The sequence below is a fragment of the Oxyura jamaicensis genome, chromosome 21 (assembly GCF_011077185.1).
Source record: "Oxyura jamaicensis isolate SHBP4307 breed ruddy duck chromosome 21, BPBGC_Ojam_1.0, whole genome shotgun sequence".
NCBI classification, from domain to species: domain Eukaryota; kingdom Metazoa; phylum Chordata; class Aves; order Anseriformes; family Anatidae; genus Oxyura; species Oxyura jamaicensis.
The window spans coordinates 5,458,358-5,482,346 of record NC_048913.1 but is presented as its reverse complement, the minus strand read 5'-3'; the positions used below and the strand labels follow the sequence as shown (position 1 = coordinate 5,482,346).

Here is a 23,989-nt window from a genome sequence, read left to right as displayed (position 1 = left end):
CTACAAAACAGACCCAGCGAGGAGAAGCAAGCAGCTCTGTGTTCAGAGAGGCCAGGAGGATGCTTTCATCTCACTGCCAGGGCGAGCTAAAAATAACCCAAAGGAGTAAGGTAACTGAGACTTGTAATTTCCAAAGTTTCTCTTAAAAAAAAAGACAGAACCAGGTCTGCACTAGGACAACGCTTGTGATAAATTAACCAAATCCCTCTTCAAAAATTCCCTTTTCCAACATACCACAGACCACGCTCCTGCATACCTTGCACCACCTTTTACTTAGCCCCTCTTTCTCTAGATAAAAGCTCTGCCCTGAGCAGCCCCCTCCAGGCTCCTACCACTTTCTGCAGTTTGCCAGAGGGTCTGTCGCAGCAGACAGGAGGATGCAAGGTGTTTGTGCTGTCCTGCAAAATGTTAGTGCTGTCCTGCAGCCCGGCTCACGCAAGCACAGACCTCGTGCTTCTGGCTACCTCCCCCCTCAGCACAGATTAGCGCAGCTCCCAGCCTCAAATTAACTAAATTAAATCAATTAACAGAACAACCCCCTTTGGTAAGATAGCTCCAGTAAAAATAAAATAAAATAAAATAAAAAAATCTTTCTGAAGTCTCAGCTAGTCTCCAAAAGTTGTGTCCCAGCATCCCTTGGTTGTCCCAGACAAGGCTGACTCTTGGTTTGCTGGAGCAGAGGTCGCCCCTGCACCCTGCAGGCACTGGAGGAGAAAAGGGATGCTTAAGCAAGAAATGAGATTGTTCCCAGTGTCAGCAGCAAAGCGAAACACAGCCAGTCCCAGGAGCCCAGCACAGGTGACTCGGGAGCATTTCACACTTCTTGTAGGAGGAAGGAAAGACCAGAGGGTGCTCAGCAAGCACAGCTCACCCTGCAGAACAGGGAGCAATCCTGCTGCAGGCAGCAGAGGCTCTGTAAAGGGTGTAAAAACGCTGTCTCAGAGGGCAGATTTATTCTTAATGGGAAAAGCGAGGAAAACCCTTGCCTCCTCATTTCACTGATGTGAATGAATTTATATTGGCTTAAAATAATATTTCAGCTGGTGATGACTGCCAGCAGAGGGGGTCATGGGTTTTCTATTTGCCTTGCTGAGAAGAAAGGGCTCTCATGAAAAGCACAGAGAGGCAGCACCCCACTGCCAGCAACTTCTGCCTCAGGGCCAGGAGCAGCAGGCAGCATCTCAGCCCCACAGGAGCAAGGAGGAGCCCTCTGTCCCCACAGCAGCCTGGGGAAGGGTACGGAGGGATGGTGTGAGGAACGGAGCTGGGCTGAGCCCCATGGGGCAGCCCCGTGGAAATGCCATTCCAGAAACAAAGCATGGAGCAGCTCACTGCCCAGATGCTGTAATGGGGCAGGACGTATCTGAGGTGTTGCGTCTGTCAGGGAGGGACGCTGTGCTTCATTTCCAGCTCTGCTGTGCAAGGGGGTCCATGGTTCACTGGGCACCCCATAACACTAGAACCTGGTCAAGTCTGAGAAGGTTTCCATCATCTTCAGAGGCTTTGCAGGAGACCCACTGACACAGCACTCAAACTATCAACCCTGTACAACCGGGGAACACATTCCCACCTTCACTAGCCCCGTTCTGTAGGACAGGTCAGAACCACCACAAGCACAGACAGCTCATGAAAACCCTGCCAGCTCACAGACAAGGCAAGCGGTGAGGCTGTGCTTCTGATAACCCAGCACAGGGCATTCACTGATCTTTCCACATTCAGCCAGTCCCCATGGTGCCCACAGGCTGCAGCCTTGGCCCTCTGCAATGGTGACCTTTTTTTTTTTTCAGAAGCAGACGGAGCCCTACACCACCCTTGGTGCACCATGGTGTTCCTCACCACTCATGGAGTCAAGGAGACCCCGGCCTCCCCCTGCAGGGCAGAGCATCCAGATCTGCAGGGGCTGTGCAGCTTCCTGGCACAAAGTGGTTGTTAGTGTGTTAATTAGCTGCTGCCAAACATTATTAAGCTTCAGCGCCGACAGTGGGACGTCAGCACCAGAGCCAGCAGCACATCTGCTGAGGCAGCAGCAGCATGATCCTGATCAGGAGGCTCGCTCCTCCCTTCCCCGTGGCTGCCCAGCTCCCCACTCCTGCAGCCACAATCACCAAAACCTGGGGATTTCACCCCAAACACCAGCTGATCGGGGGCACCTCAGGAACAAGCTGAGCAGGGTTCCCCAGGTTAAGGGGAAATCTGCCCCTTGAAAAGTCAGTGATGCTGCAATGATCGGATCCCAGTCTGGACCCCCCAGACTGTTTCTTGTCAACCGAATCGAGTGCCTTGTGTTGACAGGGCTTCCATAAAATCCACCAAGGCACGGAAAATCAATTCCTTATTAGACTAGCCAGGCCACAGAGATAAGTTTGAAAGGTTTGCCAATAGAAAAAAGAAAGAAGGAATCTGGTGTTTTTTCAGCCCTAATCCAACCCTCCCCTTCACTTCTTACCTTCAAGCTCAAAGCTCTGATGATGGCTCTTTACTGACAGAAGAGGAGATACAGTAGGGTCAGCTCCATCTCTACCTGCTCTCCCCAGTGGGTGCTGCTCTGCTCCCTGCTGTCCTCACCCCAGCCAGCGCCTAAGGCAGACCGGACGAAGCCACTTTGCAGGTGACAGCACCCTGTTGGTAAAGGGGGAAATAAATGAGACAGAATGAGCCAGCTCGACAGCTCCACAGCCTAAGCTGACCAAGTATCCCCTTACCTTAGACACTTTTTAAAATGCTCATCTGCATCTTTGTCCCTTAGTCCCCTGAGGGACTTAAGCATCTTAGTCCCTTCATCCTCCACGAGACCTCATGAGTGTCCAAGCCCTTGCTGTTGCCGTCCCTTTGCTACCCTGCCATTCCTAGAGTTGGGATCGTCCAGAATTAAATGAACATTTCTGGAGTTCAGGGTTAGACTAACTAGCCAGGCATTTCTCATGCAAAACAGGACAGCAAAACTAAATCTACCAGAGAAAAAAAGGCACAGCAAGATCCCCTTGAGACAGGCTACAGAAAACACGAAAGCAAACAGCTATACAACAATGACAAATGCCAAACTGTAGCCCCTCCCCCCCCTTTTTTTTTTCTTCTAAGTCTTAAAGAAACTAACGTTATTCAACATTACTGTGATAGAAAAATCAATTTCTTTGCACCAAATTACCTCTATTTAAATAGATTCATTTTATGCCAATTGCCAGAGAAATGCATCTTCTATTGGCAGAAAAGCAAAGCTCTTCGCTTCTTTTAAATGAAAGCAAAGCTGCCCACAATGTGTTACCAGCAGGGAGGATGTCGAGGGGCTTTATTTTGTACTTAGTGCTCTCAGTAATGCGGCTGCCTACGTGGCTTCAAAAGGAGCAGGCATTTTTACAGTTAAGAGGTACATGGAGCTTTGTGACATCAAACGGCCACCCCACCAGCACCTGGCCTGCTGAATCAAGCAGAGGTTGTTCCTCGCTCTCCTCATCTGTCCGGGAACGCTGAGGGTTGGGGAAAAGGAGCTGAAAGTGAGTGCTCGCCTGCAGCACCGTGACTGATCCAGAGCCCTGCATCCCCTGGCTGTCAGAGGGACACCGGCTGCGTCCCTGCCTGTGCTTGGAGCAAGGAGCTTAAACCTCTAAATGCCTTCAGCAGCCCCCCAGCCCCTCGCTGCTCTCCCAGCCACAGGGGAAGCAGGAGATGTGGGGAAGCAGGAGATGCTGCTCGGCTGGGATGCTGCCACGCAACCGCCCAAGCCAGGCTGAAGGATTGGTACTGGCTCTCTGCACCATTAACGACTTGTTAATGGCAGCAAGGAGCATTTGCAGGAATAACCTCTATCTGTCACACCACGCTCAGCTGAGAGCAGAGCCAGGAGCACTCAGCAGGGCTCCAGAGGCTTTCGTCTGGCAGGACCTAACCAGGCAGGACACAAGTCACTCACTAAAGGCTTACTGGTGGCCTGAATACCCTCCCCATCACACCCCAAAGAACCAGGGCGTGGGGAGATGTTTGGGGAGCCCCCTCAGCCCAGCACACTTCCCAGCACTGCCACCCTGCTCTGGGAGGGGTGCTCAGCATCCCTGGGTGCTGTTGGGAGGGATGCAGAAGGGTGACCTTGGGAGGGGGGGGGACAAGGGCAGAAGTAGCTGGGCTCCTCCCTGGAGCCTGCAAGATGCACGCAGTGATCCACGGCCTCCAAGCAGGATGCATACCACTGTTTTCCCCAATTAATCTTCAACTGCACACTGACACGGAGGAATCAGAGAGAATAATTAAGAAAAATGCTGGGACACAAATTCAGTTAGGGCCAAGTCAAGAGCACTTAAATATCCAGGAATAAACACGCCTGACATCCAGTTGGAAAATTATTCTTTCTGAGCCATTGTTCACGAGAATGAGCACTTGACAATCAGCCACCCCATCCTCCCTGCGCTGAGGAACACCAGAAATAGGCGTTTTGCACACACCAGCAAGGGAAGTTTCCTTTCCAGGCAGGGCACAGCTCGACCCAGGCCCAAGGACACGGTAGGGTTCCCGGGGAAGAGCACCAGAGTCACTTTTTTGTGTTTAAGGTGCTCTTACAAGTGCTCCCACTGCAGCCCTGCAAAGCAGAGACTTTCCAAACGTGCCCTCAATGGCCCAGGCTCAGGTGGGTGTGAAGATGCAATGGCCAGGAACAGCATCTCAGGGGAAAATTAACCAGCAAAACAAGGCGGATCTACCCCGTCCAACTCTTGCACCTGCCAGGAAACTTCACTGGAGGCAGCAGGCAATAACTCAGCCCAGCAAACAGGAGCAATCTCACACTGCTCATTTCAGACTGGGCAAAGCAGAAAATCAATGAGGCGCTCTGGGTTTGTGCCAGTGTCAGGGAAAGCATCACAAAGACAAACCCGGTGGGTTTTTTGCTCTTGGCTCTCACCAGGCTGAGCGCATGCTCGGCTTATTTTCCACCAAGAAATGAGCCTGAAGATTGAAATCCCCCTCTGTATCCTCTGAATTCTCCCTCTTGCTCTCTCTAGTGCCTACCAGTGTCTTTTGCCTTTTGTGCATTTCCTTAAGTATTCACTCTAGCACTGAAGAGCTGATCTTCAGCTGGATAATGAAGGGGCAACGTGCAGGGCCCACAGGTCCCAGCAGCTCACAGGGTAACAGAGATAGCACAGAGCGCTCAATTGGCAGATAAAGAACTAATCCAGACAGAAAATTGGTTTTCCATAATATGGTGTTCTGCACGAGGAAGCGGAATGAGGCTGGACAGGGTGGGGGCAGGATGGGACCCAGGCGGCACGCAGACGAGTTACGAGCACCATGACCTGTCTGCAGGGAGCTGAGCTGCAGGCACAGGGACCCACAGGGCACAGGAAGACCTAACCAGGACACCGGGCCACCACGGGAGCCTGGGGAGGTGTAACTGGAGCAAAGTGCCTTCTCCAGCACCAACATGGGACAACAAACAAGAGCAAAGAAAAGTAGAGCTGGAAGTAGGCAACGTGAGGACAGTCCCACAGCAGGGACCATCTCATCCTAACCTCTAAACCAGAAGGCTGATTTATACCCCGAAAGAGTGCCTTCTCCAACGCTTGCATTTCACAGCCTTTGCTCTGGGGACTAACAGCACATCCACACCCATGCCTACGCACCAGAAGGGATGCCGTGCACTTCTGAACTGCCGGGGTGTATTTCAGGAGCACGTTGCATGGGATAATTTGTCCTTTGACGTTGACCTGAGAGGTGAGGGAAGAAAAAAAAGCATCTCTCTTTGTTGCAGTTGAATCAGCAACAGCAGCTGTGGGATTACACGGCCCGGTTCCCTTCCCTCGCTGAATATTGGGTCAGGTCCCTCGGTCCTGCAAGCAAAGGGCTGAACCATGGGCCTGACGATTAACATGCAAGAGAGAGGAGAGAACCAGGGCTCATTTTCAACTTGTCAGGGCCCGCAAAATAAATTACAGAATAAAATCCCAGAATGACAGAATAATGAGCAATTCATTTGAAATGTAAAATAAATAGGTAAATCTCCAGTGAGCTGGCAGAATAAATGGGGTTGAGCTGACATTTGGTGATTAAATTAAACAGTAATGACCTCATGAATAATGGGCGACAGGATTGAATCTGGAGGGCAATATTTTCTTAAGTGGGGGGCAGAGGGCTGAGGGACAACATACCCAGCAAGAGGCAAGCTACACATTTATTTTTTATCGAATTCTCTGCTGAAACTCCTCACTTCTGAAGAGCTGCAAAGCCCTGAGGACACAGGCCTCTGCTGAGACCAAGCATACCCCCATCCCTCCAAGAGCCTTTGGCAGCAAGAGGATCCAAGCCCCAAGCAGTGAGTGCTTCTGGCTCAGACACAGAGCAGCCAGGGGGTGACCAAAGGGGTTCCTCCTCCTAGCAGGCAGCTGCAGCATTATTTGGGGGCACAGGCAGGAGCACAGGCTGTAACGCTCGCTTTAGGGTGAGGGAAATCACTCGGGCATGAGCTGAGCATCCTTCCTAGCAAAGCACTTGGCCGTCCGTCCCCTCCCATGGGACTCCACACCAAATTCAGAGCCAGCTTTTGTAGCTTTCCCTGCCCATGGCTGCCGGTATTATGTCGGTATTATTAAAGGATTATGTTATCAGTGCTTCTAGGGTAATGACAACTGCTGATTCTTGACCCGCAGCTCTGAGCTTGTTCTTTCACTTATCAGCTACAGACAGAGCCTGTCACTGACCCCTGCTGTTAATGCTAGCTAAATCTACTGGTGTCCCAAGATGCCTTCCCCTTCTCTAAGAAGCAGGATCCTTGAAGATATGGGGCCAATCTCTCCTTTCCCAGCCAAAACCTCACTCACTGGCAGCCCGGGCATGCAGCTGATGCAGGGAGTTTGTTTGCTTTAACTTAGCCATTGACCAAGGCAGGTATGAAAAGAGAGCTTTTCATCTTGGCTCGAGGCCAGAAAACTCAGTTTTATATCAAGCAGAGCAAACAAAACAAAGAAAGATGGTTTCAAAACAAAGTTCGGGGTTTCAGAAAACACAAACACTGAAACCCACAGTCTTTATCTTCCTGCCTCACTTCACTAGTGCCATCTATTCACCAGCTCTCACTCTAAGTTTCATTTTGCGATTCTTTGTGACCCAAGCATACACAACCTGCCTGGATCTGCATTGCCTCAAGTCCCCAGGCAGTCTCACTGCTCAAGCTTTATTCAAGAAAAGGGGGGACAGCACAACTCAGGCACAATCTCGAGGTACGGAAGCCATTCCAAGATGACAAAGGAGAATAATTAACTCATTGAGACAACATCCACTTTGGTAAATATTGCCAGAGCAATGTTTCATTTAAAGTCTGAAGCACAAAACAGATGAGCTGATTAGGAACTGTTCCATTTGCTAATGCAGAACCGCTCACTGGCCTAATAACTTTTCCCCCCGCAAATCAAAGCTAAGCAGAAGTGTTGCCACAGGCCAATAGATTGAGAGCTGGGAAATAAATCTCAAGATCTACAGAGATATAAAACCTAATAATTCTATTAAGATCAAGTTAAGACAATTAAATACTGGTGAGACATCAAAAAGCTAAGTAGCCTGGAGAAGTTGATTTTTATAAATGAACCAATTCATTTAAGTCTATGCCTTCATAAATTGCATTTCATTCTTGCTAAGCAAGAAATATTTGGGGCTTGAGATGCAAAGTTGGCCAGTCCCATGCCCTGCTAAGGGATCCACCTGGGAGCAGTGCTCCTCTTGCTTACTGTTTGCCTCGTATCAGGAAGGAGCAAGCTGCTCCTGTGGCTAGGGAAGTTGGTAAATGAATGGGTAATTCAGCAATTCTGGTCCTCCTTCAGAATCAGAATGAATTTATGTTTGAAAATGCTTTACTGGTCTGCATTACCATTCTCTACACGTCTCTCCTCTTGACCTTAGTCTCTCAGTGCCTCTAAGCTCCTATCTCTAAACTGAGGAATATTACCCCATGGGGATGTGATGAAAAAAGGCAGATAATTAACGCTCATCAGTGCTCCAGGACTTTGACACAGAAGATGTTATGCAGACGTGAAGAACGTCAGCAGAAACACCAAGTTTGATTAGAGCAAGTGACAATCCTGTGGGTGTAGGTGCCCCATTTGCCCTAAATACCAGCAGGCGTCTGCCCCTGTCCTGGGTAACAATTACCTGGATGAGCTGATACATGCAGAAGAGGAATTATACCTTATGTTGCTTGGCTGGTGCGTTTAACAAGGCCCAGTGACATCTCTCCAGATCTAAGCCAGGCAGGAAGCACTCACAGAGCTGACTGAGCTCAGGACATTTTCAGGGCCGACATGCAGCAAATCCATTATGTCCTGCAGGACCACAGGGGCAGCTCTGGCACCCACCCATGGCATGTGGGGAGGGACCCTCAAGAGGCATCCCCCATTTACACACCTAGCCCCTGGCCTCCAGACCTGCCAGGAACTGGAGACAGCTGCTCCAGCACCACGGGTGCTGCCAGCCCTCCTCCCCCAACCCAAATGCCTTCAGAGGAACCAGCAAAGGCAGCTGCCTTCCTTGGTCTTCACCACCCTGCTGCTGCATAGGGCTTTCCTCTCTCCTAGCATGCCAGGACCACAGCTGCCTCCAGCAGCAGAGAAAGTAACGTACATGAGCAGCACCAGGCAAGCAAGCTGAAGGGGATTTAACTCACAGCTCCCTACAAAGTGAAATCCCTACAACACGCTCATCACAAAGCCAGGAACAGCCACGCAGCTGATCCCTGCACATCTCCTGCTCGCTCTGGGTAATGCTGCAGCCTCAGCCTTGCAGGGCTCAGTAAAGCTATTCCAAACTAAAACCCTGCTCCAGTGCACTGGGAAAAAAAAGTCATTGGGCTAAATCCCTGTGCATCATCCCCTGATGCTGGGAGAACCAGCACATTTCTGCTCACCCAGTTTGTTCTACTTCACAACAATTTAGGAGAATAGGACAATCAACACACATGATCAGCGTGACATAACTCACCCTCTCCTAACCTCTCTTTCTGTCTCCTTCAGCCTCCTGCTCCACCTGACTAGCTGCATCCTCCTCCCCTCCTGTCTTTTCAGGTAAGCTTATCTGGACAGCCTCACAGATTAAGAGCCCTGACAAGGAACATCTCTCATCACAAAAAGAAAACCTTCATCCGGCCAGCAGCATGAAACAGATGAAAAGCAAATCCATTAGGAAATACCCAGGCTCAATTCTGTATCCTTCTGAAAGGCAAACCTGGGGGCACGTCTGGTGTTCCCCTGCACATCCTTCCCTGAGGCCTCACTGTCTCCCACCCAGGCAAAGACCCTACGAGGGGTGGGCAGCTGAAGAGCCCCAGTGCTTTCCAGCACATGCTGGATTTGCTGGGGTTGCAGACTCCAGCAGAGGCAGAGTTTTGAAGACAGCCGTGGCCCTGGCAGAGGCCCAACAGCAGAGTCCCACGCACCCATAAAGGTTAAGAGCAGGCAATGCTTTCAGAGACCTTCCTGCCAAAATGTCAGCAGATTCTGCATTGCCAGCAGCCTCAACAACAGATAATAACCACTCTAACAAAATAAAGCGGCTAATACACCTGAAACAACATCTAGTAAAAAAGGGAAATTTAATTGGAAATGTTGTCTGCAATTTAAATGTCAAAGGAGAAATTGCTTCTGCGCTTCCTGCTGTTCACAGCCATAAACCAGCAGTTTCTGGGGGAGACAAGGAAAATGTCAAGGAGGCGCTTTGTGCTTCAGCTCCCTGCACTTGCTGAGCCCTGTTCTGCGGGCAGTCCTAGCCCCAAAGGTCTGTTCAAGTTTGCATTCCCACATACTTGGCCAAAAGCCTTTTCTGTGGGGTGACCAGAGAGCATCCAGGGATGAAACAGTGCTGGGGGCTCCCAGCTCCTGGCTTGCAGTGCTCCGACTCCTGCCCTTTTGCTTCAAATTACACCAATGCTGTGGTGTGCACGGGAACTTCCCTAACCCCCCAAAAGCCCAAAGGCCCCAGAAAGGATGCACAGAGGAGGGACTCGGGCAGAGGCAGCTCTGCAGTGACTCACATTGCAGCTGCCTCACCAGCCGTGTCCCTTTCCCCAGGGACCAGCATTTTGTGCTCCCACAAACCTGCTGTAGCCAGCAAAAGTTCAGGGCCGGGGCAGCTGCAGTAGCACCACCGCGTTCTGTTCTTCAGTGAGGGTAAATCAAAGCAAAGTCCTGTTGAGGAAATGTCACATCCTGAGTGGTTTTTATTTATTTGCCTGCAAGCCAGCAGTTGTTTAGACATACACCCAGCTTCGTTTGTTTACAGTGGTAAAACTGGAGGCATTTTTTTTTTCTTTTTGTATCGATGACTTAAGCTAAACCTCTTATTTCTCAGACTTTCTTATTGTGAAAAGAACAGAGCACCTGCTACATTAATACATAGAACGCATTCAGATCTGTGATCACACAGCAGCGCTTTTCCCCCTCTTCCTCCCGCCTTGCACACCCTGTAGCACTCCCACGCAGCAGCCTCAAAGACAGCATAATAAGGGCCTTTTGTTCCACGGATAAACTCCACAAAGGGTTTATGCACAGGGCCCCAATTCCTACAGCAGCCGAACCACGTGCTCCAAGGTGTTAATTAGGAAGTAACACAAGACAGAGATGAAAGCAGGTGGGAAGGTTGGTTGCAGGATTACCAAGGTCACAGCGCTGCATTTTGGTTTGGAGTCACTGCCTTGCATTCGTGCTGGTTGTGGAAGGCACCAGGAGTTACGTATCAAACCTAACTCCTCTGCTGAATAATACCATTTATTTCATGTCAGAAATGAGCTTAAATTGCATCAGTTTGGAACACTTCCTACCCAATCCACTGAAGATAAATATTTTGATTAAACTGAAGGTTTTGGGTGATTATTTTAGGGGTGGAAGGGATTTTTTTTTTTTTTGAACCAGCTCTAGAAAACCTGAGTTTCAGAAAAAAAAAAAAGAGAGAGAGATGATTTGTCTTTCATTTGGAATAAAATCACTTAAAGTACATGTATCGGTGTTTCCTGTAAAATTCAGGTTCCCTCTTCTGACCTACTTGAGTTGAACACCTTGTTGGCTTTTCTCACATTCACCCACGCGCAGCCTGAGAAGCCTCATGCTCTACTTGAAAACTTTTTGCCAGGAAAGCTAAATAGGTTACAGCTGAGGTATTTCAGCTGCAGACGTACAGCAGTAGGATTCTGAGGGGCCTCAGTACAGCGGCAAAGGGACCCCACAAAAACATGACTGAGCACACTCACACTAACAGTCAGCATTCAGGGTAAGCCCCCATCCAGAACACGAATAAAAGCTGACTCCTTTAAAACACATATAGGATTGGAGGGGATGGGTGAAGATTTTCTCCCCTTCACGTCATTCTGACCACCTGCCAAGAGCCAGCTGGAGGAGCCTGGCTCCCCCTCAGCCTCTCCATAAGCTGAATTTCCACTGTAGCATGTTTTCGGCTGGAGACGACAGCAGACTGAAGCCTTTGCATCCTTCGCCCCACAGCCAACCCCAGGCTCCCCACAACCCTGGGTTTAGCAGCAGAGACCCAGTGCTGCTGCTCAGCTCAGCACCAGGAGGTCAGGCCCCAGCCCTCCAGCAGCCACGTCCACACCAGAACCTGTGCTCTGAGACTGTTCTCACCCTTTTTTTGCTTGTTCTGCTCTTGAGGCAGGATCAGGCCCCAACTACAGCAAGGTGACAGCACTGCACCCCCTGGGAAGACCTTGCCTTTCCCCCTCCTAGAAAAGTCACTGGTAGCTCTTCCACAAAGGGGAAAAATTACATTATTTACACGAAAGCAGGGATCAAGTTTACATTTCAAATGCTCCCTTTAGAAAGGCTACAGAGCAGCTGTGACAGCAGGAGTTCAGCACAGACAGGCACAAAGGCCCAGCTGACACCCAGCCACGTACCGCAGGCCCTGTGCTCACCGCTCCGAGTCCCTCCGGCCCCACATTGGATGGTGTCAGATCTCAGCCCAGCTGTCCAGCAACAGTTGCTGCAGCAAGCATTTGCCAATCTTGGCATTTATGCCAGAGCTCCTTGTGGTGTCCAAGTCCTTTTCAGATGCTGAACGTGGGCAGAAGATGGTGCTTTCAGCACGGCTCCCACCAGCCCCGTCCCTGCACTGAAGGCAAAAGCCAAGGAAATTTCCCTGCTGTTACCTGGTTCCTCATTACAAGATAGGGCCAAGAGCATTTTCATCATGCAGAGCACTTGCAAAACTCAAAGCATTATTATTACCAATAATTAAAGTATCCTATTTGGCTCACAAGGGCATTGTCACACATGCTAACCGGTGGAAGTGTGTTTTCAGCGGCATCTCCTACCTCACCAGACAAGGACCTTTTGGAAGCTGCTATTTGCTGAATACTCAATTAGCACATTATTCCCTTCCAAAGCCTCACTGGAGCAAACAAAGCCCAATCCAAACAGTATATCAAGATCTACCACAAACAACCTTTCCAGCTATTGCAGCGCAGGTTTACAATCTGCACACTCAGCAGAATGTACGCTCGCTGTGAAGGTTACGGTTATTAAAATGCACGTAGATCACCTGCTTAGAGTCCCGAAAGCTACAGCCTTAGCAATTTGCAGGCAGGCGGATTCTCATCCCTGATTCTTATCTCTGCTACACCAGCACTGTGCCAGTGCCACCCTGAATTTTAGCAGAAAGTTTCCCAGGTTTGCCCTGGAGTAATGAAGATCAGACCCTGGTCATGAAGGGAGACAGAGCAGGTATTTTATTTATAAAGCCTCCCACACTCTGCCTCCCTGCAAATCACACTCCTGCCAAGTGAAGCCTGCACACTGAAACCAGAATTAAAATACAATAAATCACTGTAAGAAAAGAAAAAAGCCCAAACCCTCATCCTCATAACATTTCCGCAGATCAGGACAATTGAGTACAGAGGATCCAATTAGGAATGAAGCAGAGAAGGCTCAGAAGAATGATAGTGCCAGGGAAGCCGAGTGGCTCCTTAAAGAGCTACGTCTGTGAGCAGAGTGGTACCGGGTACTCCAGAGCAGCTCATTCCTGGGTGCCCCATCCATCCTCTGGACAAGCTTGAGAAGGATGAAGGGCAGAAACCTTCTTAAGGCACCTGCTTATGGTGCAACAGCATCCTTGTAAATTAGCAGAGCAATCTGCCCAGCATTGCACAGTGAGGTTTACATCTGTCCCCTGCCTCGGCCAGTCACATCCACTTTGGCTGTAATCCTTCAAACCAGCTGCATCTTCCCCTTCACAAGGGCAGCAGGCGGCGCAGGGGAGCCCTCATTTTAGCCAGGCCACGGGGGTTTCCAGAACAAGCAACATCATCATAATCACAAAGAGCGCTGCTCCAGGGGCAGGTGAAATCCCAGAATAAAACCCAAGCAAACAAAATCCACCTTTCTCACAGCTCCTGCCTGCCCAGAGCCACACCAGGGGAGCACCATTGCCCTTGAAAAGTTCATGATCCGGTGTGCACTGAGGTTGCTCTGGAAGGCTATTCCTCACTGAAGATAAACAGTCCTGTGCTCAGCAGGGCATCAGAGTGTTTACAGATTAATTTTTATTTTTTTTCCTGAAGAACATCTACTCCATAAAACAACAATTAGCTGCACTCTGAATTTATGAGTGTAATTTGCGATGCTGTTAAAGCACGGGCAGTCGTGGCTCTCACACAACGGTAATTGTTTGCATTGCTGGAAGGAGCCAGAACAAGACATGCTGCTGGCTTCAGGGAGGGGGTGATAGGACAAGGAGTCAGTGCTGTCCTTCACAGGAGAAAACTGCCACCACCTCCACAGGGCAGGTACTAGCACCATTATCGCCTGCAACGACGCAGTGATCCCCAAAACATTGGATTTCCAACACAGTGATGAGAAATATTTTGTTGCAGGTCTTGGCAACTGCATTAATCCACTTGGGTTACAGCAGTGAGAGCCAGATGAGGCACTGAGGAAAGGTAGAAGTTAAACATTTGAGGGAAGCAGTAATAATTAGAGGACTCCAAATCATTTAGAAATGAATGAAAAAATATTAGGAGTGGGGTCTCTCTGCCTGAAGCAACTTCCTTAAGTAAAAGTCACCAGAGTCTGATAAGAAATTATTAGCCTAGAAACTTGGATGTCTCCAGGGGGAACACAGGTATTAAAAGAGATGAGCCTTGATGGAGTTAATGGTGTTTTCTTACAGCCAAGCTCCCTAATGAAAGTGAGCTCATTTACATACCCAGCCACTCAGCACTCCCCGGTGCCAGCTAGCCAGCAGCATCCTCCTGCAGGAGTGCAGGGTCACAGCACTGAGCATCCCTGCCCACCATGGGCTGCCCCCAGCTCGGGGCAAGCTCTGGGGTACCAGCAGGGCGGCTGCAGTGCCGGCAGAGAAAAAGAAGTGGTTTTAACATTAGCGAGAGCTTTGTGAAGCCAAGAGGCTGTTTCAAAAAGGAAAGGAAAAAAAGGGCTTTCTAGTTCATAGCTGCAAGGTATTTACCTTAATGTTAAATGACAATTGCTTGCAAAACAGTATTGCGGAAGCTCCCTGGAGGCATTAATCAGAAGTTGTATCTCCCATTCTCTGCTCTTGCTAAGCACGCAGAGTGACAGATACTTAGAGATAGCACTGCGGGGCAGGGGCTTTCATTCACAGGCTGCTATCAGCAAAAACATTAACCTTCCACTGGAGCTCCTAAATTGAGAGCTTGAAACCTTTGTGGGTTTAGATCTGAAGCCTTTCCTTGGGTTTCTGAAGACCATAACCAATGCTCTGACCACCAGAAATCAAAGAGGTCTGTTACCAAACCAAGTCCTTCTGAAGGCTGGCATTCCCAGGCCTGTCCCCAGGGCTCCCACAAGCAGGATCTGCTGCAACCTGCAGCTGCTGGAGGAAATCCACGCTGCTGCCAGGACGCTCCTGTGACCAGAGGGGTTCTGATGCAGGGAGGGAAGTTGGTTGCTCCCAAGCCTCTCCATCTGCAGGAATAAACAGTCTGACTCCACTACAACTGCCAGAGAGCCAGGATTATTAATACTTTTTAAAAATTTTTTATTTTTAATTACCCAGACAGCGAGGAGGCACAGGAACAGCAGCATAGAGGAACTGCATCCTTCCTCCCTGGCACCCACCGCTCCTGCCTGCCACCAGAGAAACAGATGGTCCCTCCAGGTCACGGCTCCTCCAGACTCACAGCATGCAGCCCAAGCCAAGAAGGCAGAACTAAATAGCCTGAAAATTAATGAAAAAAAAAAAAAAAAAAAAAAAAAAAAAGGATTTCATACAGAGAAGTTGGTGCCGTCTGGCCACGGGAAAAGCATGCACCAGGAAAAGCCAACAAGCCACAGCACCATTGCTGCCAGCCAGCACCAACAGGATTTTCTGCAAGGAGGGCTAGGGCTCCTTCCACATAATGAGGGCATGGTCATCACTCCTTGCTCAGAGCCAGCTTCTCCACACAAGCCCTACAACACTCATGAGGGTTCTACCCAAAGACCACGTTACTGGGATTCTGAAGAGCTCACCCTCCTGGTCTTTCCAGCCTACACCTTTCTGGCCAGCTCCCCATCTCTACTCTGGTTTGGGTCCCTTCCTCAAGCTGTTGCTCACCTCCACTGCCACCATCAGCCAGCTTCCCCTGCCATTTCCCAGCCGCTCGTTCCACCTTCTCCCTCCACTTCTCATAATTGGATTACTGCATGATGTGCTGCTGGATCCTGCTTCCCTGAAAAATATATACAAAATAAACTGTATTCTATCAAGATGGTGCTTTAAATCCTTATTTCCCTTCATTGTACGCATCTTACAGAGTCATTTTTAAATTGCAGAAGCATGTCTACAGATTTATGTGCGTCTTTAAGGTCTAATTTCCATAAAAAAACAACTGCAGAGTGTTCCTTATGCCCCAGGGCATAGCAGATACAAGGAGAACACCTAATGAATTAAAAATGTTTGGATAAAACTTATATAAACTCTTACATATGCTAATAAGATGAAAGGCTATAATTATGAGCTGAATTGTGTACTGACACAAGTAGCTCTGTGCAGTAAGCGATAGAATTTCAGTGTCCTTGAAGCCAAAATAACACATTGTGAGAAGGCACCTTCCCATAAATCTCTCTCTAAAGTCTTTTCAACACCTTTGGAGCACAGGAGATGCTAAGGGATGCAGTAACAACTTATCAGTTAGCATGAATTTCATCTTTATAGGGATCACCCCCTATTTAAGGGCACCTTTCCGCTTTTTACAGAGCACCGATAGAAGGTAATTATAAACTTTATCTCGCATGATTTGGATCATCAGCCGGTATTCAGAGGAAAGGTACATCTAAATGATGTGTGTATGTGCATGGAGGGGGATATTCTCACCAAGTTTCAATACACTGATCTTTTCATCCAACATAAATTTTTAATGCAGGAGGAATTTAATTTTGTAATACAAAGCTTGGAAGCAATAGAGTTTGTGTAAACAGGCAGCCACAGAGAGACTGCACTCCACAAATATGTACTGCCAACAAAATCCATTTCCACAGCCATTTAATTCATGAGTTACTGTCCATCGTGCTCAAAATATAATCCTCCACAGCACTCAGCCTCCCCATCCGTGGCAGTGAACAGCAGAGCCTGCGGCATCGCTCAGGGTGTTGCCAATTTAGACCGCAATCTTTGCGCGGCACCGTCCCGCATCGACAGCCTCGTGCTACGAAACCCACCCATGCAAAGCAGGGCTCGCAGAAGGCAGCACTACACCCACAGAGGGATGTCCCCTTCCTGCTGCACTGCCATTTCATCCCATCACCCTGGGCAGGCATCTCTCCCCACCTCAGCTGCGGGCCTGGGACAATAAGTCCATCTCCCTGAGGAGGAATTCATTAGCATTTTTTAATGCCTCTGGGTGAAGAGAGAGAAAATCCAGATCACTTTACTAATGCCAGCATGTGCCTACAGAAAGGCTAACCGTGCCCCTAGAGTTCTCCAGGTTTGCTCTGACAAGTCTGGACCTCCTGGCAACTAGGTTGACCAAGGTGAAATACCAACTGCTGACCTTCCACCAGCACCTCAGGGCTCCGACCTTAGCTCCCTGCGTTAACATACACAAGACATTCAGCCTGTCCCCTGAAGTATTTACAACCTTTACAGGCAGGCCAAAAATTAAAACAAGGGGGGGGAATCATGCAAGGACAGAAGTTGGCAGCAGAGGGGGGTAAGGCAGGACTCCCAGCACGCAGCCCAGCCGTCACAGCAGTGATGGGAGAGCACTGCGCCTCCCCCTCGGGTTGGTCTCCGGCTCCAGTAGCTCAGAAGCCATGTAATCATCGCCCCGTTTTTAATCAATCTGGGGACATATTGTTCCCTTACAGCTATAATCAGAACTCAGCTGCATAATTTTTTTTTCCCTGGTACTATAAACTGCAAGGTTATTTAACAACCCCGTATCAATCGGCTACCTTAATGCACCACCTGGAGTTAACACATACCAAAACCGTTATTACACAAGAAATATGCAAAGACTGCAGTCTTTCCCAGAGTCCTTTCCTTACCCTCTCCTTGCCACAGTGATGGGGACGGTCAGCACTTTCTGCGCAGATCAATACCGCATTTGGATGCGACCACCACTCCCATCATCGCCTCAATTATCGGGGCAGGAGTTTGCTCCTGCACACCTACCCCTTCATTGAAAATAACACCATGCACGCTGCCCACAGAAACAATACCTGCGGGAAATCATTAACCCACTAATCTGAAATCAATTTAAAGTCCATTTGCCTAATGACATGAGCACTGTAAATTATCTATGAATTGTTAATTTATGAGAAAATGACATCAGAATTTTTGTTTTATTAATTGGCTTTTCCAGATGCAAGTTATTTCTAAAGCTTTATAATCCATGTCTCTTGGTGAGGAAAAAAAACCACAACATTAAAACCTCCTTAATAAGATGCCTTTTACACCAAGAAAGAGAGTAAAATGAGTAAACCCACTCTTGTGAACACTTCAGCGTGAGGGTTTACACATTCATCCTGGTAATTAGAGAAGGAGAAGGCATGGGGAGAGGGGAAAAAAGGTCCTTTCAATGCCTGTTCACGTTCTTGAACAAAATTGGTTCCAAGCACATTTGCATTTTTCTGAGGCAAAAATCCCTGAGTGCAAACACGGACACCAGCCCGGGTCACCTCTCCCATCTTCCTCCTTGGCAGGCTCAGCCTCCAAGCTGGGAAGTTCACCCCCCTCAGCAAATATTTGAGCGACAGACACGTCAGCTAAAGCATTAGCACAAAATGATTGTCAGAGTCAGTGTCTGGGGACCAGGCGGTGATTTCTTCGCTGATAGGCGGTTATTAGAGACTAACTTTCCCTATCAACTTCAGTACATTTACTTCTAGTGTGGGTGTGCAGAGACCTGCAGATTATTTTTTTTTTTGCCATACCATGTACCCAGGCCCAGAAGAGATGTATCTAGTCAGCTCCTCGTTTGGTTTGTAATTCACTTGGATGTGTAGCCATGATCTCTTCATGCAGTACTCCCGGAGTGCTCCTACCCCATGCAGCTGCTTGGGAATTGCTTTCACACTTATCCACGGCCACCCACAGAAATCAAGTGCATGGCACTTCTCCACCCCATGCTAACAGGGCAACCTGGCTGTAATTCTCAAAGACTGATATCGACCAACAAAAACACAAGCATGATGAGCTTGGGGTTTGATTGAATCATGGAGCAAACGCACCTGAGCTAACTGAAGCCTGCTCCTGCAGAGCCACTGGGCACAGACCTAAGGCCGATGGGTTGCTCAGCCCCAGCACTCACCTTAAGCCAACAGTCAGGGAAAAAAAGTCTCCCAGTGCACCATGATGACCTTAACAGGAAGAAAAAAAGGGGGAGCACTGTTTGTGTCTGTGGTTTGACGTTCAGCAAATCTTTTAACACCTGATTTTCCAACTGTGGGTAAAGCTGGTAACAAGACCTGAGCCAGTCCAGCCCAGGAGACAGCCAGGCAGCAGGGACAGGTGGTGCTCAGCAGTGCCTCAAAGCCCCAGCTTGCTCCCTGGGAGAACGGGAAAGCCATGAGAGGCTTCCCAGATCAGGTGTCCAGCAGCAGTTTTCAGATCTCGAGGTCAGATTGCTTACAGTTGTCTGGAGAAAGGCAAGTGTGATCCCAGTCCAGCTGCAATGCTGCTCGTTGCACTGGCACATACACAAGGCTTACTCCATGTAAGCCAGCTCTGCTCACTCTTTTATCTTCATGTTTTTTTTAGGTTCTGACCCCCAAATCCTCCCAAACAGCAGGAAGATTCTCAGGAGTGCTGTGCACTGAGAACAGATACATAAATGAAAGCTCCTCTGTGCAGTGACCAACCACTCCTGCACTCGAGCAGCAGCTGGCATGCACAGAAAGCTCCATTTTCACCAAAATAGAAAGCTGCAGTCTCCAACCTTCCCCCTTCCATTAATGCTCTATTTAAGACGGTCTTTGAATGTCTGGATTACAAACCCACCCCCTTCCAGCAAACCGCTTTCCCAGACAGCCCTCCCCTCTCCTCTGCTAAATAGATACTAAATATAAATATGTACCGGGGAGAACTTGCTGGGAAAAACAGGGCTGGGATTTTTTAAAAGCTTCTCCCTCCTTCATCTAGTCTGAAGAAACACATGCACAGACACAGAGCGCCTTTGTTGTCTGCCTTCATGGCTCCCAAGTGGGAGCTCCTGCAGCTGCATGCAGTGCTGCGTTACCCTCCCCGGGAGACTGCTGGCCCCGCTGCTGCTCTCCTCCAGCAGATCGCAGCCCTGCCCTGGCAGCTCAGGTGATGAACGCGATCACGAGGAAAGAAAAACTGCCAGCTGAACACTGGCCCTATTCCCCGATCCCCTAGTGAAATCAATCCGGTCGGAAGAAATCCTGCCTGCTGATATGCTAATAATTTAAATAAGCTTTAATTGGCTTCCAAACGCTACCGGTGTCACTTGCATACCAGGTGCCAGTCCTCACTGCTGTCAGCCCCATTGTGCTGCACCTCACACCCTGCATTTCTGCTGTAGAGCCCCCAGAAGAAGAGATGCCAGTTCCCATTGCTCTGCTCTGCTCGCCCCATTTGTGACCTGAATAAATTTCCTTTGTTGTGAAATCACAGCACCACCTGTTCCAATCATTTCACAGTTACCATTTTAAAATAAAATACCACTGTGGTGGGGGAGAGCAGGTAAGAAAATTCAGCAGTCCTTGAGGTTGGAGACCATGAAGGGCAGGGCGCGTGGGTGAAGGCACGTGTAGATCTGAGTCACACAATCTTTAGCCAGCCAGTAGCCCCCTGCAGCTCCTGTAGGGCTCAGTCCGAGAGCCCACTGATACCTCTGCAATGACTCCAAGCCGTAGGTAATGTACCTGAACCGTCTCGAGCTTTGCCTCTGCAGGCGCTCAGAAGCAGAGGTGGCTGATCAGACTAGCTCAGCTCCTTTGCCCTGAACAGCATTCCTTCAATTTTGCACTGGCATTAAGTGAGCATACCATTTGTTCCAGCTGTCTGCTCAGAGAGGCTATGCTATGGCTTACAGTCCTCCACACAAGTCACTAGAAGCAGCAGGAGTGGCTGCTTCCTGCAGGAGGAGGACCTTGCCACCCCCATAACCATACCTCCCCCCACAGCCCTCTGGAGAACTGTGTCCTCAGTTCCACCCCCAGCCCCCCCAAACCTTAATTCCCCCAGTAATGCAGCCCTATTCAAAATGACTGTTGGACCCCACACTGCCTTATAATCAGACATCACCTAGGACCAGAGCTCTGCAGTGTTCCAATTGTCTTCAGCTCCTGCCACAGCCAATGTGTTTGGCCAGCACATCCTCCTCCTCCTCTCCATCCCTGAATTCTGTTCCCTGACCCCCAGATCCCTCCCAGCTAATCCACTGTGGAGAGAAGGCAGCATAACCCCCAGCCTGCTGCAAAGCCCCTTGCAGCTAAGGCACCAGGGAACCTCAAAGCTGTCTCTTCCTCGGTACAATGCAAGGCCTTGCCAAGATCCCTGGGAACATCTTACGTTTTATGTTTATTTTTCAGTGTGATCATCAAGCAAGACAGCGAAGAGACTCGTCACCATCCATCACGCGCTTCATTGTTTAGTAATAAGATGTATTACCCCCTTGCAGCAAAATAACACTCCAGCCAGAGCTCCCATTTGTTATGATCTGGCTGACTGGGACAGCTGTTGGTGTCAATGCTGTAAACACTCCATTTGGAGCAGAGACAGCAAGTTTTAAGTGCTAATAAATGAGACTGCAGGCTGCTGAGCACACACGAGGTTAGTGGCTAGTCACCACCAGCCCTCCCTCACGGGGTCCCTTGCGCAGTCCCTGCTCTGCTGCTGCCCTACGGTGTGGCACAGGGGAGCGTGGCCCTGCCTGCCCCATCCCTGCCCCGTCCCATGTCCCTGGCCAGCTGCTGCGTGGGCCAGGAGGATTCGGTGCCGGAGCAGCAGGGTGAAGCTGCTTCCTCAGCTTGGCAGGCATGGGGTCAGCGAAGCAGTGCTGGAGGAGGAACTTTGGTGTCAGCATGCATCTGGAAGGAGCTGTGTCTGCTTTTCTGCACTCACCTTTATCAGAAGCAGCCTCAGCAGATCAGACAGAAGGGAGAAAGGTTTCCAGAAAGCACTGGTGGACTTCTCCAGGAGCATACGATGCTAACCTAGGAGGACAGAATTAAATGCTTAGCTTGGTCTCTGATCTTTCCAGAGTTGGAGGCACGCTCTTATCTCCAGCCTACTACTCTTTTCACCAACTGCTCAGCCCTAAACCTAAAGCTCCAAAGAAGCAGAGGCCCAGCTACTGGCAGCAGCTGGAATCTGATAACAGCATACTGGGGGGCGGGGGGGAGTCAGAGATGATCTGACACCATGCCACATGCCTAAGTACATTCACAGCATGCTTTCTCTTGCCACATGAGCCTGACCATGGCCAGCCTAGCTTCTGCCCCAAGGAGACAGCAGCCTTCCTGCATTCCCAGCTGGAGGCGAGAGCCCTGGGACACCGTGAGGGTGCCTGCTCATGTGGTGCTCTCACCCTGGCTGCACAACAGCTGGCACAGCAAGGGCAGAGCCTCTGCAGAGCAGCCTTCAGTGATGCACAAGGGCCTTGTGGCAGCATCCATCAGTGGATTTCAGAGGTCACAGCCTCACACATTAGACACAGATGTCAACTTCCATTTCTACAGCAGGGAAAAAAAAAAAAAAAAAAATCACACAGACAAAGCACTGGCAAGATGCCTTGATTTATCATCGCTGTCATTCTAGGAATTCACAGTAGCCTGAGTTTACCCTTCAGCTCCTTCGAGAGGTACATGAACAATAGGGGCAGGGGACAGGTCCCACCTCTAAGTCTCTGAGGAATTCAATCCTTCAGGAAGGCTGCAAAAATAAAAATAAAAAAAAAAAGAAATCAGCCCTCCAGTCACTGCAGCAGCTAGAGAAACTGCCACCAGGAGCAGTTCAGCCCCAAAGAGTGTTCAGTGGGAGCACCGTGAACCATCCAGAGCAGCAGAGCTAGCTCAACAGCACTCGCAGGAGAAAAAGCCCCTTGAGTTTTCAGAGTTTGATCAGACCCACAGTCTCAGCTGATTGCAGGCAGCACAGTGTCACTGCACCCAAGGACCTGGACTGAGTTTAGACAGAAACAGATAAAGGCACAAAACACAACCACAGCACCACAATGTCACTGCCTTCTCTCGTGCAGCCTTGCAGCTCATAAGGACTCTGCCTGGCCAGGAACTTTCCACTCTCCAAACAGAGCTGGAAAGGAAACCCCACAGGCATCAGATCCTTCAGCAGCCTTGGGCAGCATAACATTCAGGAGATTATCACAATCACAGGTGACACTCAAGGAGATGAACCACAGCTGCTCACCCTCTCCCGAGGAAACTACGTTGTCCGTCAAGCAACCTCCTTGAAGCAGAGCAGAGCAGCACTGAACTCATCACACTCCTGAACACCACCAAGGGACAGCTCAAGCCTCTTACTGCTCTCCCATAGCATGGAGCAGTTCTGACAAGCTGTGCTCAACACTGAGACAACAAACTTGGGTCCAGACTCAGGCATTTGTAGGCAATTAGTTTGTGCTTTGACTTCTTGATCAGCTCACAGCTCTTTTTTTTCCCCCCTTCTCCTTTGTTATCTGCAAATAGCTCAAGGGAAGCCCAGGCTCATACCTTGAGAAGGGCCCCCAGGAGCCAGCACAAGCCAGCCAACAGATCAGGAGTGGGTTCAAGAAAAAGGACCCGAGTCCTTGGGCACCAGCCTGGGGCAGACCCTGGGGCAACAGCTGCACCTGGGCTCATGCCTCTCCACACACCAATGCATTGTGCAAAGGCATCATGCATCGTGCACGTTTGCAGCCCCCCACCTGCCTCCCATGCCCCCTGAAGTCTGTCAGGCACCGGCCGGTGACCCTGATAGGCAGCAGCAGTGCCCGCACCCCCCGTCCAAGTGGTAACGGGCAGGCTCTGCGATGGTTTTTCAGTGAGGAGGTGGCTTTCTTCCTTTCCGAACCGTGGAGTCGGGGTTTGGAGTTGGGGTGGAGGGGAGCTGTGGGAGGGACCAGCTGCAGCACCCCAGGGTGCCCAGCCCTGAGCACTATGGAGTGCTGGGGAGGTAACGCAGACATTGCTGTGCTGCAGCTCAGCTGAAGCCCAGGGGGCATTTGCTGCAGGTGATGAAGACTTCACACCAGACACGCTCACCTGGAAGAAGAGATGGGGCCGTGCCAAATGGCAGGCAGCAGGTCTCAGAGCACGGGCTGTCAGCGTTGGCACAGGGGCTCTGCCAACAGCCCGCCATGGACAGGCTCCCGCAGCCAGAAGGCAATTCCTTCCTGCCTCTGCCAGCTTGAAACGAACAGCAAGCAGCTGCTGCCCCATCTAATCTGTCCTCTGAGCCCTTTCCCCCTTCCCAAGCCCTTCCCAGCCCAGCAGCTATATCCTGTGGAGCCACAGAAACCTTGCCTGTAACTAGGGCCACGTCTGTAGAAGCTTTTCAATCTGAGGGCTTGAAAATGTGGGAGGTTGCTGCA

The 23,989-nt window shown here is 49.8% G+C and overlaps 1 long non-coding RNA gene across 4 annotated transcripts; it reads right to left on the bottom strand.

The window, feature by feature from the left end:
• Positions 1-5,395: 5,395 nt before the first annotated feature.
• Positions 5,396-22,334, bottom strand: LOC118177159. 4 transcript variants are annotated; one of them, XR_004755695.1, is made up of 4 exons: positions 21,523-22,327; positions 15,006-15,171; positions 14,744-14,918; positions 5,396-5,693 (listed from the first exon to the last, which is right to left on the bottom strand). It is a non-coding gene; the product is annotated as an uncharacterized LOC118177159 (long non-coding RNA). The 4 variants fall into 4 exon arrangements; XR_004755694.1 differs by lacking the exon at positions 5,396-5,693 and having other exon boundaries at positions 14,266-14,918; positions 21,523-22,133; positions 22,297-22,334; XR_004755696.1 differs by lacking the exon at positions 5,396-5,693 and having other exon boundaries at positions 14,266-14,918; positions 21,523-21,609; positions 21,989-22,327.
• Between the last annotated feature and the right edge of the window lie 1,655 nt (positions 22,335-23,989).